A 19,932-nucleotide genomic window follows, 5' to 3' on the forward strand; every position below is an offset into this window, starting at 1 on the left:
ACTAGGATGAGAGTTACATATATCGATGCTCCTGGTCCCATAGAGCTTGTAGAGTCCTTGAGGGCAGTGACCACTTCATTCTCCCTCACTCTCTCTTTCTCATCCATCCCTTTCTCCGTCCATCCATCCATCCAGCTAGCCAGTGTTTTTAATCTGCCTACTGAGGACCTAAATATAAATAAACCTTCCTCCCTATATCTCTCATAACACTTAGCACAATTCTTAACACATAATAGACACTTAGTAGACACCAGATCAACTTAAATTTACTCTTTTTCTAAATCTTTCTCTAGCAACACATCAAGTCCAGTCTCTCTCACATTCTGATCAATTTCTCACCTCCCCATTTTTACCCATGCCCTTTCACTTCCTTTTACACAGACCTCCTTTTCCTATTCTCTTCCTCCCATTGCTCTCATTGTTTCCAATGGCTCTGCTCATTAACTTTTCTGTCCTATTCCTTCCATCCTTTGCACACTCACACTTACTCTTGGGACATTATGGGAACAACGTAGTATCTGCAATTTGGTCTCAGGGAGTGCAAGAAAACTTTAGACTTATCCGAGATCTTCTAGGCCTGGCCTTTCTGAAGCTGATTCTCTTCTTTGGCCCTAAATTCAAATGGTTGGTCTTTGATGTGTCTCTGTTTACAAAGGGACATTGGATACCTCAAAATTTCAGAGTGATTATTCCCATTTTAAGCCAGGCTACCTGGAGAGAATGAAAGCAGAATTTCCAAGGTCTGTGCTTCCATCAGACTTTATTGATCCTCTGGGTGTGGCCCACAGGGTCGTTTGCAGTCTGCAGATGATCTACCCTTACTGTGGACAACTGAAAGGAAATACTGTCTCGAGAGAAAGCTTGCTCTGTGATCAGTTGACTAGTTTAGGTTAGCATCTTTGCGACTCTGACTGTGATGTTCTCCTGGGTTCCAGGAATGAAGCATATGGGCTAGGGTCATTGGGTGAAGAAAACACTTGGAAAGTCTGGACAAGTGGGGCTCAGAATTAGTTTAGAAATTTGGGATTAAGCCTTAATGAAAAAGCCATCTCATCTCATTTTTCCACTGAGTTTTCATGACGTTATTCACTCCCTAGTGGGCTCATTTTCTTATTCCGTGATGTTGATGAAATAGTAAATTTCAGGAGTAAACAAAAATAATTATGATCTGAAGGCAGGAGCTAGTAAAGCCGATTATTTTATATTCAATTAATATGGCCTGTTCATTTTATAAAGGGAAGATGTATGCAAAATACTAGAGTTATCTCTGCACAGTAAATAATTCATATTAGGGGGAAGTCAAATCTCTTGTATTGTTGTGCAAGGATCATTTGGGGGCCATTTTCTCTCAGGGCTTATGTGGTCTGCAAGGGACTTCAAGGCTCTGAATTCCATGTGACTCTTATATCTCAGTCTCTGAAGTATGTTCTTGCACTCTAGTTGGGATAATAACGTTTGTGAATAGATTCTACTCAGCCTCCTCAGTTACAAACAATGTCATCAAGATGATAGGTAGATTATTTTTGTGAATGGATAAGATAAACTTGACTGATCTTTGTTGAAGTTGATTTGGAGATGAGTGATTTGCATGGCTTACTTTTGCATAAGGAAATTGCTTCCTGTGACCTTTTCCTTAGCCTCTCATTAGAAAATAGAGAATTTGAGGGAATTGCTGAGTTTACTGTTCTTTTCAAAGTTCATTTAATCTTTCCCTCTTTTTCATCTACTTAGCGTACATTTCGGCAAAGAGATCATGACTGGTGAATTCCTTTAGCTTAAGTGTCACAGTAATAATCTGGCAGAGAGGTGACAGGACCTGTTAAGACATACCCAGTGCAAAGGCAGCACACGTGTTTCTGTCCACCGTAGACTTCAGTTTGTTATGAAGCTTAGCTGAGAAGAATGGGAGCGTAGGGTGCAGCAAAGCTTTCGGGGAAGATGATAGTGTCCTGTTATTGTTACTAACAAAGCCAAACAATTAACCTGTTGATTTGCTGTCAGTGACTCTGATTCATGTAGTATGGGATGAGTCTATATAGAAAGATATAGCACCTTCCACATCTCAATTCCAGAGAGGATTCTTTAGCTGGATTGGGAGAAAGTTGCTAAACACCAAAAGGAAAAAAACTATCTGAGCAAATCTGTTTTACAAGCACTTTGATGTTATGTTCACTTAATATTTGAGTTATCCTTGAACTCACTAGCCCTTCTAAGCTATATTCTGTGAACTACAAACTGAGTCACAAATGGTAAAGTGGAATAACTTGTCCTGATAAAGAATTTCCACTCTGAATTTCTGACGAGACACAAGTTCCATGGACCAGACTTGCCAGGGGAGAGAGCCTGAAACAGTGAAGCTAAGTCAGGTATTGGATGGGAAAGGCCACGGTTGTATTTCTGATTTCAGGGCTGACACATTGTCTCTTAATCCTTGTCTTAACTCACCAGGTTCTGATACATATCATGTTGAAACCTCATAAACACAGAGGGAATACTGAAATTACACAGTAAAGGTCTCAGATTTCAAAATCATGATATTGCATTATGAAAATGTGAGAATTGGCAGGGCAAGACCTCCCGTTGTGCAGTTCCAGGACCACAGGGCACCTCAGATGCTTTGTGAATGCCCTCTCTGGAGCACAGTGATGGCTTACACTGGGATTGTGTAAGCAGAATCCTTCCTAAGATAAGAAATCCTTGAGCCACAGCAAGTTGGTGGTTTATACAAGATTGCACAGCTAGATTGTGGAAAGATTGGGGCTAGAACTTGATCCAGTTGATTCTTCTTGCCTGTGCACTTCACAACACAACACAGAAAAAAGTGGTATGATGAACTGGATGTCCTCTGTCAAAGAATGGAAATAATTTTGTGCATTATTTATTTTTACCGTTAAGGTTTGTTATCATTATTATTTTGTAATTAGAACAGGAATACGGTCTCATAGAGGAGGTAACGGGTAGAAGGAGACATAGGCAATTGGGATTCTAAAATGACCATCCTATGCAAACTATTATACATAGGATGGATAAACAACAAGGTCCTACTGTATAGCACAGGGAACTATTTTCAATATCCTGTGATACTGAATAATGGAAAAGAATATGAAAAAAATGTATAATATGTGTATAACAATCACCTTGCTGTACAACAGAAATTAACACAACATTGTAAATCAACTCTACTTGAATAAAATAAATTTAAAAAAAATAAAGTGACCATCCTATAGCAGCCTGCATTATAAAAGTAAATCCAACAGTGAAGACGTACAGACAGTGCAGGAATAGTTAGCCCCTTAGGCACTGTGCGGGCTGTAGCTCTTTGGAAATGAAATGTTGGAGACCTTGAACTGGCACGTTGGCCGAGGGCACTGAACCATAAAAAAGCCTTTAGAACAGTTCTGTTTGTGGACTTTCTAATAAAGAAAGGAGCATTCCTATGGTCATTATTTCTTGAGTAATTATTTATATGAGAAATACCTGTATGAGCCAGACGTGCTGGAATACTTGCTTAAATGTTGATACCACTTAATTTGCCATATCTAAGCTATTAGCACATCCACGTGAATTACATGGCTTATTTATTTCCAATATTTGTTTTACTTTTGAATAGAAACATCTGTACAAATGACTGACTCCAGAATTATTTATGTTTTGACTCAGGAGTTGCTGCAGGTAATGGATAGCATTCATCATCAGGAAGGGAAAGGTGTTTATAGAATCTTTGAATGTTGGAGCAGCCAGGAACCTTGGAGGTCATTCGTATCACTCTTTGAGTTTTCAAATGAGAGCCTCTCTGGAAAGTACAGAGTAGTTAGTTAAGCCTAAATCTATGTATTTTAAGTGATTTTGTGATTTTATTATTTTTCTATATAATTTAATTCCTTCCCTCAAACCAGAGCATTAAAAAATCAGAAGTAATCAGGAAAATTCCTCACCTAAAAAACATTAGATGTTTTTCATAACTTAAGTTTTTGGTTTTATATTACCTCCCTCTTAAAGAATGATGTGGTATATTTATACCGACTGGATACAATAAATCAAAGAAGTGATTATAATTTTACTAAATTTTGTTGATTTTCATTTGTCGTTTTTCTGAGTCCCTGTTTCTGCTTGTTTCTGAGTCCTTGTTTGTGTTATAAAAATTGAGGTTACTCAAAATATTTTAGTATTTTTCTGACTTGTTTTGGTAGATGTATAGTATCTAAGAGCATACTCATTCCAAATTTTACTATCAAATATGTCCTTTGATGTTGATGAAGGAAGCATCACAGAAAATAGAAACTTCAAGAAGAAAACTGACAAAAAAAGGAGAAATGCTTAATCATGTAATTTATGGAATATAAATTAGATTTTTATAAACTGAAATAATTCTGGTCAATATATAGATCAAGAATACATTCACATGACAGGTGATACTTTACATTTATAGCAAGTAGTCTTATTGTATTTTCTCCTTTAAAAGTATGACTCATATCTGAACTACAAAATCAGCCTAATTAAACGATATTTGGCTTAATGTCTTGTTAAAAAAAACCCAGGCTTTTCTCTTTAGAAACCCACCCTAGGGTTTAAACTGATATTTTGTATGTGTTTTTATAATCCTGTTTTCTCTACAGCAGTGCATTCTCATCAACAAATGATGTTTCCATTGTAAGATCGTTTTAAAATAGCAGGTACTGTGATCTCTTGATTTCTTTCATCCCATAGAGATCTCATCAAGCCGTAACTCAGGATTAAGTCTTTAAAGTTTTAATGAAGTTGATATTCTTGAACAGACTTAGAAAAACAATTTGCAGGAAATGAGACAGTCTGTATTTGAGGAAGCAATAGGAATATTTTAGAAGATCTTTAGAAACTAAAGCTTTGTCTCATATGATTATATTTTAAAGAAAGTACTGGGCTTACTAGTCAAAAACTATTGCTTTTAGTCTTGTTGAGAGCATAGTTTTACATAGATATTACAGTGTTGATTTGGTTTGAAAAATTTGTTAATAGTAATTAGTCTTTTCTTGTCTCTTTCTTGAGTACTTTGTCATAATGTATATTCGCTATGACTTCTTTCTAGAATTATTATAGATTTTATGAGAACTCTCATAAACAGTCTCATTATACATAGGAGACCAAGTTAATATACTACATTTTGGATTCTATCTGATGGCCTACCCATCAAGCTACAGAGCTTTATTTGTTGTCCAAAGAGAAATGCAGCACATCTAAAGGGCTCTGACAGACATAGAGACACAGACCTAGAGAATGACATATGGATACCGGGGCAGGGTGGTGGTGTGGTGAATTGGGAGATTGGGATTGACGTGTATACGCTAATATATATAAAATAGATAACTAATGAGAACCTACTGTAAAACACAGAGAACTCTACTCAGTACTCTGTGGTGACCTAAATGGGAAGGAAATCCAAAAAAGAGGGAACGTATTAATATGAATACGTACAGCTGATTCACTTTGCTGTACAGCAGAAACTAACACAACATTGTACAGCAACTATACTCCAATAAAAATTAATTAAAAAGATAAAAAGTTAAAAAAAAATAAAGGGCTCTGGTTCTGAGGCCACTTTCTAAGCATCTGTGAGAAGGAGGGGCCTTAGATGCAAAATGTCTCTAAATTAATCATATATGATAATAACTTTTAACGATAACTTCCTTGACTGTATAACTTCAGGATTTACGGAGTTCCTTCACAACTTCTGCCCCTTTTATTCTTCATAGCGATCCACTGACATAGTTAGCCCCATCTTTGAAATAAGAGAACTAAGCTTCAAAGTAGCAGACAGACTTGTTCAGGTTTATGGAGTCAGGAAGTGGCTAAACTGTTTCAGAAACCCCAGCCCGCACCCTGCGGATCATCTTTCTTTATCTCCCACCACCTCGAGCTAAGGAGGCTGAATCTGAAGAACTCAATGTGATTTGAAGCTGGGACACTCCGGTTGGGGGGAATCCGATGAAGAGTTCAAGGAAATGTGGCGGGTCATGTTACTTTGCTCTGGGTATGATCTGGAGCCCCCAGGGAGGATCTCTAGTGAGGAGGAGTGAAGTGGGAAGGCTGCTGGAGGTCTGCAGGCCGGTGCTGCAGAAGCAGTCCTGTGGCTGTGTCGTCACGTGCTGTTCCCAGGCTCCTGGCTGGGATGTCCCTCTCTGCATGCGGGAGCCTCGGAGATGTCAGGGGTGCCACCTGGGACACCTAAGGACCCACTGGGAGACTGGGGTCCAGAGGGGAAGACTTTCTTGACTATAAACATAAACAACTGCTTCAGATGTTTTCAAAAGTAAAGAGGTTAATAACAAGGTCAGGAGAGCCCTGTAGGATTTAGCCTTTACAAAAAAAAATTTTTTTTTAATTAAAAAATTTTTTTACAGTTACTGTTTAAGCGACTGTGTAGCAGAGTGATTAAGTTCATGGACGTTGGTGTGGGATCTGAATCCAAATTCTGGACATATTATTTGTGAGAACATTAGGCAAGTTTCTTAATACTTTGAGCCTCAGTTTGCTGATCTGTAAAATGAAAATACTATCTCTAGCGTTTGTTCAGGAAACATCTCTCTGAGGAAGAATCATGTAGGCTGAGTTCTGAAGGGTGAGGCAGGCAGAAAAGGATAGAAGAATGTTCAAGGCAGAGGAGAATAGCTTGCATGAGACTGAGGTGAGAGGGAGTTCGGTGCTTTTGAAGAAGTTGAAGTGTAACTGGAGTGACGGGAGCAAGGGGTCCAGGTGATGTTGGAAAGCTTGGCAGGGCTGAGTTGTGCAGGGCCTTGGAGACCCTCAGAGAGATTGCATATTTTAATCTAGGGTCCAAAGAGAGTCAGAAGTAGGTGGTGATATAATGTGACTTGCATATTTAAATGCACACTCTGGCTTTGGAGAGGAGAGTGGATTGTAGGGGAGCCAGAGAGGAAGCTAAGGAATCATAAGGAGGCCGGGGCAGCAGTCTGGGCCAGCAGTTCTCAAAGTGTGGTACGCAGGCCCTGGAAGCTCCTTGGAGACCTTTCAGTGGGTCCACAAGATTAAAACTATTTTCATAATGATATTTCCTAATAATACTAATTATTCATCTTTTTTCACTCATTCTGTCACAAGTGTCCAATGGAATTTTCCAGAGACTAGAAGATATATCCACAATCATCTGAAAAGGCTATTAAAATTTTCCTCCCTTTTAAGCCATATATCCGTGTAAGGCCAGGTTATCTTTAGACACTAAAGCCACAACATCTCACAAGAGATTAAATGCAGAGACAGATTTGAGAACCCAGCTGATTTGTATTAAGGCAGACATTAAAGACATTGGAAAACACATAAACTGTTTGTTCACTCATTTTGTTTGTTTTGGAAAATATAGTTAGGTTTCATTAAACCACCTATTTATATTAACATTTGATGGGCTTATTGTTATTTTTAATAAATATTTGAAAAAATTTGTTGTAATTTCTAAACATGGTAAATATTGAAAGATATAGGCCACATAAACAAAAGCTCTTTGGGGTATTCAGTAATTTTTAGGACTGTAAAAGTGTCCTGAGAGCCAAAAGTTTGAGAACCACTAGTCTAGGTATAGGTGAGTTAACACAAAACATTATGGCAGTGGTTATGAATGTGAAAAGAGTAGGTGGAGGTAGAATGACCTGAGCCTGATAATAGGCAGGTATGGGTCAAGAGAGCATAAGATGCCTGGATGAATCCTGCCTAAATAATTCAATAGTGAGTGGTGCCTTTGCTGAGATGGAGGATAACTAGGGGAAGCAGGGTTGGTGTGTGTCAGATAATACTTACCATTCCCAAACTACAAAACACTGCGGAATGCTAAGGTGAAAAATTGGGTAATGGTATTATTTATTGCTATTATAATATAAATTTATTTATATAAATTTATATAAATATATTTATTTATATAAATTTATTTATAATATAAATAATAATGGTATTATTATTTATTGGTTAATAGTTTTACAGTATGATGAAGATCCTAAATACCCCTCTGTGTAAGGCTATCTACCTTACTGTGAACTCTTTAGGGAACTTCTCCTCCTCCATTGATTTATGGCTACTACCTTGCAAGGGTAATCCAATAAGCAAATGTATTTTAGGCAGAGAAAAATATTGAGGAAAGTAGAAAACCTTAATAGTTTTTCTAGTCCTTTAAAATTGAAACAAAATATTTTCATGTCTAACAAAATTCTAAAGATACTTGACCTAGTTTAGTTGTGAATATATTCTGAATATGGCTTTTATATGTGTGGCACCTAGGTGGATTTCATACATGAGTTTGGGCCAAGTTCAGTGGTTTTTGCATAATTAAGTGCCTTTGACAAGACAAACTTTGTAATGTCCTCCTTATTTGTCCACCTGTTGTTCGTCATTTGATTAGTTTGTGGTACTTATACACCCCCAGACTCCCTGCTTCTAATCATACTTCTGTTAATGCCTCTTCACTGGAATTTAAGTGTGTACAGCCTTTTCTTAATGACTTTTCAGAGGTCATTAGAGAAACCCTAAGGTCTAAGACCAAACCTAGTTTCCTAGAAATGAATGACATGGGACAAATAAATCAGTAGTCAAATCACGAAACGTTAGAGCTTAGATATTATACAGGCCAGTGGTTCTCAGCCTAGCTGAAAATGAAATCACCTGGGAGCTTTTCTAATGTGCTAATGCCACACAACCAGAAAATCTGATTTCTTGTATCTATTCTGGGGCCCAGACATCAGTTATCGGTTTTGCTTGTTTGTTTGTTTTGAACCTCCAAGGAGATTCTGATATGCAGCCAAGGTTGAGAACAACCAACCTGTTCAAGTCCCATCACTTCATACCTTGTGACCTTGAAACAAAGAATAATTATTTTTTTCATTAATGCCTTTAGAATACATTTATGAGGCCTAGAAACTGTCCACACTAATTTTAATTATAATGATGGTCGCTTCCTTTTGCTTATTGTTGAGTCTTTCAGGTGTTTAATGGTGTCCAAAACCTGAGCCACATTATATGATATGTTTATGTGCCTCATCTTCCTGACCAGCATGTGAGCTCCTAAGGATGGGACTGTGACATGTTCATTGCTAGATTCTCAGCACTAGCATCTTGCCTGTGTCACTGCAGTTCTTTGATCACTGTTAAATAAATGAGTAAATGACACACCGACTCCTTGAAACTTACCTTTACAGCAAGCCTCAAAGGAAAAGGGATTCTGAAGTTAGTATCTCCAGTTCTCACATAAGGATGCTGAGGTATAGCAAGCCTGGGGCTTCTCAAGTTCACGAGACTAGTGAGAAGTAAATTCTGGGTTTGAATTCAAGTTTGTTTTTCCTAGTTGACTTTTCTTTTCACTCTGCCAGCACTGGAAATGGGCCTCAGCGTCTTTCTTTGCAAAACAGTGGTACTATTTTAAAGGATATCTAAGAGCCTTTTTAGCTTGAAAAGTCATTAAATAGCTCCCCTCCTCCCAGGAGGAACACTCATGACCATGACCCGTGACATGAAATGCTCATCTGCCCCCTTTTTCCTACTTACACAGGAAATATTAGAACTGTTTTCCTAGTGTGCTGTTTAGAACATTCCTAACTACATCCCATGGTTTAATTACCTGAAATGTGCTATTAAACATCTCTTTGCCTAAAATATCAGTCTTTATTCCTTTTGACTCCAATTTAGGCCTTAAAAGTTAGGAATTAAATCCAGTGTACTGCAGCGTTTTAGACATTTTTTAAACCTAAGGTAAAAAGGGGGATTAAAGCGAAGTGTGAATGAGATTCAGGAGAGAAAATCTGTAAGCTTGTATAAATTATTATAAAAAGAAAAAATAAAAATTTCCAGAAGATGTAGTTTTTTATTGTTACTGGTGACTTTAACGTTTTAATTTTGGGAATTCAAAAGATGACCCAGGTCACCTTCACAGTGCCCTAGAATCAGATAATACTCCTCAAATAATTAAAAATGGGGGCAAAATTTAAATAAGTACCAAAAGTAGGAATCTGTAGTCAAATTGCCTGAGTAGAATAAGTGTCAGATTCTGTTTTTAGATAAATAGCTCTAGCTGAACTGTCCACATATTATTATATTATCCATACCAAATGTAATATTATACTGGGGAGAAGACTTTAAGACAGGATAGCCACCTAAATTCACCTAAAGAAGCTAGAAAAGAAAAGATTGGTCAGTGTCTGTAATTAATAAAAAAATGATGAAAAGAAAGCAGGATCTCAAATTCCAAGGAAGCCCAAGTTTCTCATGATAGAGTTAAAGCAGTGTTATTGTCATGCTTTATTGCTTCAGGGAGGACTGCAGAGGATTTTTGTAACCAGCGTGTAGCCATGAAGTTAAACATAAGTGGCAAATGAGGTGATGATTCTGAAGATCAGAATTCTAGAAAGGAAGTCATGTTGATAGAAACCCAAGTTTCCTCTGCAGTCTTCTTCTTGTGGGATAGCGCTCTGAGAGACTGGAAATTTACTTTCCCTTCAGAATGGTGGAGAGGGTTCCTGTTTGCCTCCTTGCTGAACCTGTCTTCTGATAGGCCCCAGGGCCCTTCTCCTCTGTAGCTTTTGTTCAGGCGAGTATCAATAGTTGGTAGCATCTTGAAGTTCTGGTATCCTGAGAGGTCTGCCTCTCCTCCCTCTCCACCTACAGGTCATGAGAAAAGCAGCACGAGGAAGGAAATGCACTTTGAAATCATGCTTTTCCTAGTGTTTCCACATAATTCCCTTCTTTGAGGTTTTGCTGGATTTCTGGGTTACTGTATAGCTTCTTGAGTTCCAATTCCACTCATGATTCTGCTAATGGGATCACCATTTTGGTTGGAAACCTGAAGGTGGAGGATCCTTGACTCCCGTTACTTTCACCTAAAGCATAGTCCTGCCTGTTCTCTTTATCATGTTATGCAACCACATTCAGTCTGAAGCTTTTGTCTCATGCTATTACACGTCTGCACTTGAGAATGAGTAACTGTGACATCAGCCTTGGGAGATCCACCTAGTGGGGTATGTGATTTAAAGTGTTATTGGGTTTGCATTAGAAAACATCAGCGCTCATTACAATCACCCACCTTATGGGGGAGGGAAGTGAGCCTCTGAAGGGGTAAATTAGGTCATATAACTATGAAAGGCAGAGCAAACACAGAGACTAAGCCTATAAACATAAGCCTGTGCCTTACTGCTACACCATAGCTGTCTCCTGTGGGCCATTGCCCACTGATGGTAGCAAGATTATCCATCTGCTTCTTTGTTTTGAGCAATTTAAATGTGGGTAGTTGCTTTTAAATATCTATAGTCAAGTTATATTGTCAGACATCTATTGAATAGCTGTTTTGTCATGTGCTTGGGAACGGGATATGGCAATAATGAAGAAGTACCTGTTCTTTTCCTGTAGGGCAATCTATAATTTTGTTAACTCTGGCCAGATTTGTATTACTGCGTTCCAAGTTGTAGTTTTGCTGTGTTCTTCTGGACAGTTTCTCCTGTAATGTCTAAATTTCAAGAAAAATAATAATTTCTTAATTTTAAAAAATTCACTACAATTTGTCTTTCAAAAATACATGCGGGCTCAAGACCTGGCTGAGAGCATGCTGTTTGATTATATATATTATCAACATGAATATGCTGCATAATCAAGGTTCTTTCTCTACCTCTCCTCCCACAGTGCTCTAGCCAACCCCAGCCTTGTTGCATACATAGAACATTTACAGCATCTGACCATTTCAGTTCCATAATTTATAGTTGGTTTCCCCACAAGGCATGCTGATAATTTCCATACCTGTCTTTCCCTTATTCAGACATAGCCTCACATTTTCCCACCCTGCGGCAGTCCAGCCCAGCTCCCATCTCTTATGCCAGATCTCAGATCCTTCCAGGTAGAATGAATCACTGCCTGCCCCTTCACTTGGCTTTATACCTGTATTGTCGTCTGCAGTTCAGTCTGTCTTGTCTTATAATTACTGCGTAAGTACCTGTCTCTGCCTTTGGAGTATGAGCTACTGTAGGAAAAGGACACTATCATTTTCAATGCTATCTCCATAGTAGGTGGTCAGAAATAACTCATCCAAATGAAATGAATTCTATTGGTGACTAGTGTGCTCATGGCATCAGTACTAGTCAGGTTTCAAGGGAATTTCTGCACAAATGTGAAAATGCTGAGCAAGAAAAGGAATTAGTATCTTAAGCTAATATTAATTTCCTTTTGTTCAATATTAAAATACAAAAATATCATTAATCCATTTTCATTTGGTGTATAGCTGTTAGATAAATACTTAGCACTTACGTCTTCCCTTTCTCCCAACCCACCTCTCAGTTGCCACCCTTGTTTCACTCAGTATATACTTTCTTCTTTCTCAGCAGCGTAACTACTTATAAAGGGGGAGTTTCTATGGAAATGCTACAAAAGAGAGCATCTTTATATTAATTTATCTCTTTGCTCCAGAAATGGAGGGGAAGTGGGTGGCGTAGCCAGTTTGGAATAGGGCCCGTTTCTATTTTGACTGGCTTTGGTTTCTTAACATTGGGTTAATGAGAAATAACCTTTGCCATTGATTTCAAATTCATGCATGCCTGGTCCTTACATTTACAGTTGAGACCAACAAGCCATTTTACTGTTAAATAATCTTGAGGGAACATATTCACTCTGCTTTCACTTTCCTTGGTGAAGCTCTAAGTGATGGGGGAATACAGTATTGATTGGGTCTAATGAAAAAGCTTCTTTCTGTCAACTCTTTCTTACCTCATTGGCTTTTCTTTTCTTTTACTCTTAAAGCTATTGATAGCACATTAAGTAAGTCTTCTGTGTATGCTGCAGTCCTCTGTATTTATTCTTTTGCTGGGTTTGAAACCCAGCCTTTTTCTTAAGAAGATATGAATAAAAGAGGCCTTTGATTCAGTCTAAGGTAACGGTATCATAAAAATAGCATTGGACTTTTTGACCTTGGGGAAGCTTTTTTTTCTTCTCTTCAGCTTAGCTTCCTCATTTTCAGAATAAAGGGGTTGTATCAGGTGGTTTCTGAGATCCCTTTCAACTTTATCATTCTTGATGTGTATTTTTGGTGTTAATTCTTACAGGGAGTAGGTTGTTGGATTCCAAGATATCTGTATGTCAGATGTAAGAAAATAGCTTAATGATATGTTGGACATGAAATTCCAGAAGACTTGACATGTATATTAAGGGAATAGCACAAAATTAATACCTATATTTTTGTTTAATTGCCCTCCTCCATATTCTTTATTTGTACTTAGATCCACTAATTTAATTGAACACAAATTGACTGTATTTCTAAATTTTCTTTGTATTATTTTAGTTTTTGCATTTCACTGGGCATTCAAGATAGATCATTACATAGATTTGGACTTCAGCACTGAAGGGATTTAATAAGATGGTGGAACTAGATTTTGTTCTAATGTAGATGACATTTATTTATTTACTGGTGCAGCCTCAAAGAGAAGATAAAAATAAAAAATGGACAGCAAAAGGGACTATGTGATACTGAGTGCAAGTTGAAGACTGATTTCTGAATAAGCTAATGTGAAACATCATATTCCATGACAGTTTTAAATTAAGCAGTGGAAATGTGCCATTGGAATAGGAATGATAGTAGAGAGAAAAGTCATGCCTTAATTATCAAGTTTTTAGATTTCTCAGACTTTAAGACATCCCTTTTTGATATATTTCTACTAAGACTTCATCAATTAAGGAAGAAACCAACATTTACTGAATATCAGACTTGACATACTCTTAGCAATCATCACATTTATATTATGGAGAGTTGGTGAAATTTAATTGTGCTCATTAGTGGTAAAAATATAAGATTTAGAAAAGAAGGGTGTAATTAAAATATTGCCTAAACTGAGATTTTTGCATTTCTGTGATTTTCATTTATGTATGTCAACCCATCTCATCTGTTCTCATAGGTATTATTGGTATTTGACTTTTTTCTTCTTTCGTTTTTCCCAATTCTTTATCTATGCAGTATGGTGACAATATACATAGGGGAAATTCAGTTTTATCTTTTGAACCATTGATCATGTTATTTTACGAAAAATAAGTTTGGCCTTTTCCTTGAATTTGAAGTCTAATACAAGGTCACGTTTAGGATTTATAGCACCTGAAATTGCATGACATATAGTAGGTGTGTTGATAAACCTGATTACCTGCCTCTGGATAAGCTCCTAATTATCAGTATCGTTGTAGAGGGTATTGCTTGGAATCAACATTATAATCCAGGTTTGGTCTGATAAACCCAGAGTAAAATACCCTCAGTCTAGATTAGAATTTCTGTGAGGGCTTTAGGAGGTCATTTTATCCCTCGGCACAATAATATTTGGTTAACTGTTCTTGCAGCTGCTGTTTATAATGTGCTTTGAGAAAAGAACTTTATAATTTCACAGTAGGGATTTTATTATTTTTTTGTGTTAACCAAACTCTTAGGATTTTCAGAAGTGGTTTTTGCCTGCATTCTAAATTAAGTCTCCAGTTGGTCTAGACCTCATCTGAATTGATTCAGGCACTTTCATGGGTAGTTCTCCCAGCATGTAAGCTATATGCTCAAAGGCCTTATTGTGTCTAATTTTAAGAGTTCTGAGCATATCTTGTTCACAATTTCAATGTTACAGTCTGTGCACCAATGTAATGAAGAGATGCACATTTTATGAGTCCCAAGACAGTTGGCTCTTTTGGGTCTCCTTGTGCTCATGCAAGCCCCATTCATCGTTCAGACCTATTTCCCAGGTAAAATTCTCCATCTTCTCCTTTATGCACCCATTTCCTCTGTAGATACACTAGTCATAATACTCATAACACTTTCTTCAAATTGTTTTTATAGTTTTTGTTCTTCTGCTAGACTTTGAACCTGTTGACAGAGAGTCCATGAGGCCAGCGTTATCTTGGTGAATATTAGTGTTTGCTGAACGATATCCTTAATAGAGGTGTTCCTGATTTTTTTTTGTTGTTGTTAGTTTGTTTTTTCCTCCTTGGGTGAAGTCACCTTTATTGACTTCACCTGTCTCCTGTATATTTCTGACTCAGGTTGACATCTGAGTTCCTCATCCAGATTTCCAGTAACATGCTGTTTACTTCCATGTGGTTCCACTGCTAACTCAAATGCAACCTTCTTCATCTTGAATTTAATTATTATCATCCCCCAGATCTCAGTCTGCTTTGTATCTTGAGCTTCCCATCTCAGTGAATGACATTCTTTATGATAGGTAGTATGCACTTAGCAAATATTGGCAGTTTCCTGACGCCAACCTTCTTGTCTGCCAAGTTGGGAACCCCTCTTATCTTTGACTCATCTCTCTTTATTGTCATATCCAATCACCAACCTCATTGATTTGATCTCTGCAAAGTTTTTTTTTTTTAACTTCATTTATTTGTCAGGCACTAACTGAGGACTTTCTGGGAACTGAGGAAAGTAAGATGAATCAGGTACAGTTACTAACATCAGGTAAACTGATAATCTTTGTTCCATATTATCTTTTCTCCATCTCTCTTGTCACTGCCAAGATTTAGGGTTTTTTGTTTGTTTGTTTGTTTGTTTTTTGTAACCTGCTGTTCTAATGCATTTTGAAAGGTGGATCTTATACTTAATACACTTCTGAGAGAATACCTATTTATTAACCTGAATGTTGTTAATCTTTTCCTTTTCCTTTTCCTTTCCTTTTCCTTTTCCTGAATCCTTAATCAGTCTGAACAGAATTTTTAAAAAACATCCTTAATATCACATTACTTCCCCATAAAAACCTTTGTAAAATTTCCCAGTTGCTTACAAAAGCACCTTTAAATGGCCTAAACATTGCTATGATTTCCTGAGATCTTGTTGTCAATCTCTTTATCTTCCTCTTAGCGCATTTATCCACAGCCCCCGTACTTTGAGTGTGGCATTTGAGCCAGGCCAAGGAAGATTAGAAAGATTTCAATAGGAATGAATGTGGATGATAAGCACGTGAACAAAGGAATAGAGATGGGAAACCCTGTGGCTGCATTTCCCAGCAGTTATTGATACTCAAAGGTACACAGCACAAAAGGCTCTCCCCCATCCCTCCATTTTGATATTTTCCACTCAGCTTGCAATCTGAACAGTCAATTTGAATGTGTTCTGTGGAAGGAAAACTCATGGACATTTGTTTTTCATAAACTAAGGCAACCAAGTCAATGATTATGAGTCAGCCTATGAGAACTCTTTCTTTATATTCCTGGGTTACCCTAGTATCCATCTTGGTTTAGATTAAATATTTACAATTGAAATGAGAACCTTAGAATATGATGTTTAAGTATAGGTAGTTCTTTTTATTGCCCAGATATTATGGATGATGATTTTAATCAGACATACAATATTTATTTCATCATTTGTTCCTTGGGTTGAATTTTCGGCCATCATGTAGTTAATTGTAGCTTGTACTTGACACCCCTGGTTTTTAACCTGTCATAGAAATAATGCATTTTGAAAGGTGGAGCTTCTTAGTACACTTTTAAGAGAATGCCTATTTATTAACCTCTTGTGTCAAGTGAAGATTTAACATCGATTTTAGTTAGAATCAAAATAGAGTATAGAATTGATCTAGTTTTGTTTTCTTTTTCTTTTCACTTTATGTAATCAATCTAAGAACTAGGAATGCTCAGTTGCCTTTTTAAAATCTAGAATTAAAAGAGAGGAAGTGCTCAGGCTGAAGGGATAACATTAAAATATATGTAAGTGGTTCCCAACCTTCCCCTTGAGGAAATGGTCAGTGCAGATGGTCCCAGATTTCAGGGGAAAACTGTGGACTAGATATTGTTAAATTAAGTCTTTTCACATTTGTTAGCCATTCAATCCTGTTTCATTATAACATTACCTTCTTTTACTTTTTTCTTGATTAGCTTTGTTTCCTTCTTATTTTTTGACTTCCTTTTTCAATAATTGGGTACCACAGACATCAGTATCAGGAAATAAATGAAAAAAAATTGACACTGCTTTATATTTCCTAAGATATGAGTAAAAGTTTTTACTTCTTTTTTTCTTCTTTTTCATATGTTTATTTTTTTTTAAAAATTGGATTTTAAAAATATATTTTCCAAATGACTACTTATTTATAGTATTTCACAATTGGCAACATATAGCAAGTTGCTTTCAAAAAGGTAAAATATATGAAAAACATAAAGTTTTGATGGCTTTAAGAAACAAATGGTATTAATTAAAAAATTTTGTTTTTCCTTCTATACTCCCTTTATCTCCAAGTCGTTCCATTTATCACTGTATTGAAATTATGTATTTGTAAGTCATATATCTCCCATAATATTATAGATTGAATTCTTTTTAGTGTGTGATTTCTAATTGTAGCCCACAAAATCTAGCACAATATCTGGCATATCATTATATTTCACTAGACAAAAAACAAACAAACAAAATATCTAATATATGTCAGTTTCTATAACTTCACATATTTTAAGTAAAATGCAGTATAACTCCTGAAGCCCTCCAGTATAACAATTCCTTTTCTGTAGTTGAGATTCCATGACACTGATTTAGATTGTTTTGTCTTTGCTTATTTTCATAAACACTTATATTTTATGTATTTTTAATTACTTCAATTAAGAGTAGCTACAATCAGACTTTAAAGTTATTCCATTTCTGTTTTGTTACTTATTGAAAATAAGGATCGTAAATTAATGAAAGAATGAGGTAAGACGTAAAATAAAATCTATTTTTAAAAATGTATCAAAGATTATTCAAGCAGAACTAGGCTTTCTGAATTAGTTTTATTAATAAGTAATTTTCCTTCTCCAAACCTGAAAAAGAAACATGCTTGGATGTCTAATCATTTAACAAAATGGTTAGATATACTTACAGTGCCTTAAAATTCGAAGCTTCTGAGTGACTCCTAACTGGTCTTACACTTGTCACTTCTCTTCTGTGAAATCACAAAAGGGCCAACTATGAGGTGTCATTCGAGTTCTTCCTCTGAGATTTCATCGTAAAATATTCACCAGCTTCTCTGTAGGGCTTTCCCACAGGCAGGCACACCAGGACACGTTCCGATTCACTGATAATAATGGGATCTGATTTCGATCCTTGAATTTGCAGTGCAGGCACCTACGTCTGAAACAGGAACACTCTGGACGTTTCCCTACATTTTTTCTCAAACACAGTGCAGATCCCTGCTAACATTTGCCCCTTTTTCGTATTCATATTATTGTTATTTATGTTATTGTTACAGAATTCCATGATGCCATGTAAGTAGCTACTACAACCGTCTGCAGTGTTTAGGGATAAGGGAGTACCAGGCAGGTTAGTGTCAATCTTATGGAAGACAATAAAGTATAGAAAGGTACTCACCCTTTGCCTGGAATGTGGTAAGTGTTCAATAGCTTTTAGTTTCTTTTTGCCCCTCAGCTTTTGACATTAATTCCAGTGTTCTTTCTATTACACGAGATTGTCTCTCCCAGTAGCCTCTTTGTTGGGTAGATCAGAAATAGTTTTATTTTTGCAGCCACCCAATTGGTCATTTTCAATTTGTTTTCTTTACATACTTCTTTGTTTCTGTTCATGCATTGCTGTGGATGTAGAAGGAAAAGAAGAAAAAAGAAAAATTACATAAATCACTTGAATAATGACAATATCAGAGCCTTCCTTTAACTTTCAAATTCATTTTTTTCTGCATTTCAGTGGATGATAGGACATTATTTCTACAGTAAATTTAAGAAAATGAGAAAATAATTTTTGATAAGATTCAAATGTTGTTTTGGAGGGTGAGATGTGTAAGTGTTGCATCCCTGAGTCATAAATCAGTCAGGACTTATAACAGATGAAATTTGTGTAGGGAAAAAATTAAATAATGAAATTGGCTTTAAACAGTAATTGCCACAAACCATATTTAAGATATAGTCCCGAGGAAGGCTGCAGCTAGCATATTGTGTGTTTGTGTGTGTGTGTGCGCGCTTGCATGCACACGAGCACGCATAAGCATGTGTGTACTTAGACACTAACACAGTGTGTGAGTACATAAACTATCAAAAAGAGTATCCAGAATCATGAGAAACCCACATAGCAATATGTATTTAGGTCAGCTTGGAACCAAAGAATTAGCTCTGGAGAGAGGGAAACTGTGTTCGTCTTCAGACAATGCCACTAACTAGGTGTATGTCATTTATTCTCCATTTATTCAGACAATATTGAAAGCTTACCATGTACTAGTGATGGGCTAGGTAATAGTTAGTTACCTCACTTTTCTGAGCCCCAGTTACCTTCATGATAAAGTAATATAGTACGAATACTAATGAATCTTCTAATTCTCAGAGAGAGGGCCTTTGTTCTGGACTCCATTCTGGCCTTCCTCCAGGAGCAAGGAGTCCAAAGGGCTAAGGGTTTATGTCCACCTAGAGCCCATGCTTCCTCATTCTGTACCACATTCTGAGGATCTGGAACCCTAGAAGGTCTGAGCTTTGAGACGAGCGGCATGTTCTCCCAGTGCTGCCCTGTTTGACAGAAGATTCTGTGGAGTCCAAAGAATTTAAGTTCAACCCTGGGCTACTTCTGGGTCATTAGGAAGGTATAATTTTCAAATAGCAAAACCAAACGTTTTATTATATGGTTAGTTACCTTGATTTACAAATTTAAATATTAAACATGTGGTATGTGGGTTACCATTTATTCTGTTGCCCTGGGTCCCACAAATATTAGGGGTGGAATTGAATAATACCTACCTTAAAAGTGTATTTCATGGAACAAATAGGAATATGTTTGTATATGTATATATATATAATTCCTACACAAATATGGAATATGTTATTAGTATGCCATAATATAAAAATAAATAGTAACAGAAGGAGCCCCGTGGTAATGAGATACTTGACACTTTACATACAACCCCAGTACGCAGTGTTCAGGATGTTGTAGGAACTCACTGCCACAGTCACGATGAAATTCATTAAACATGACAAGCCCTTTCATATCTGTGTCTTTGCACATGC

At 36.8% G+C, this 19,932-nt stretch overlaps 1 protein-coding gene across 2 annotated transcripts in view; it reads left to right on the forward strand.

The window, feature by feature from the left end:
* Nucleotides 1-19,932, forward strand: part of FGF12 (fibroblast growth factor 12) — a 560,969-nt gene that overhangs the window by 316,252 nt on the left and 224,785 nt on the right. The gene's annotated exons all lie outside the window — the stretch shown is intronic.

The sequence above is a fragment of the Monodon monoceros genome, unplaced genomic scaffold (genome assembly GCF_005190385.1).
Source record: "Monodon monoceros isolate NGI ecotype Baffin Bay Population unplaced genomic scaffold, NGI_Narwhal_1 Super_Scaffold_11, whole genome shotgun sequence".
Classification (NCBI taxonomy): Eukaryota; Metazoa; Chordata; class Mammalia; order Artiodactyla; family Monodontidae; genus Monodon; species Monodon monoceros.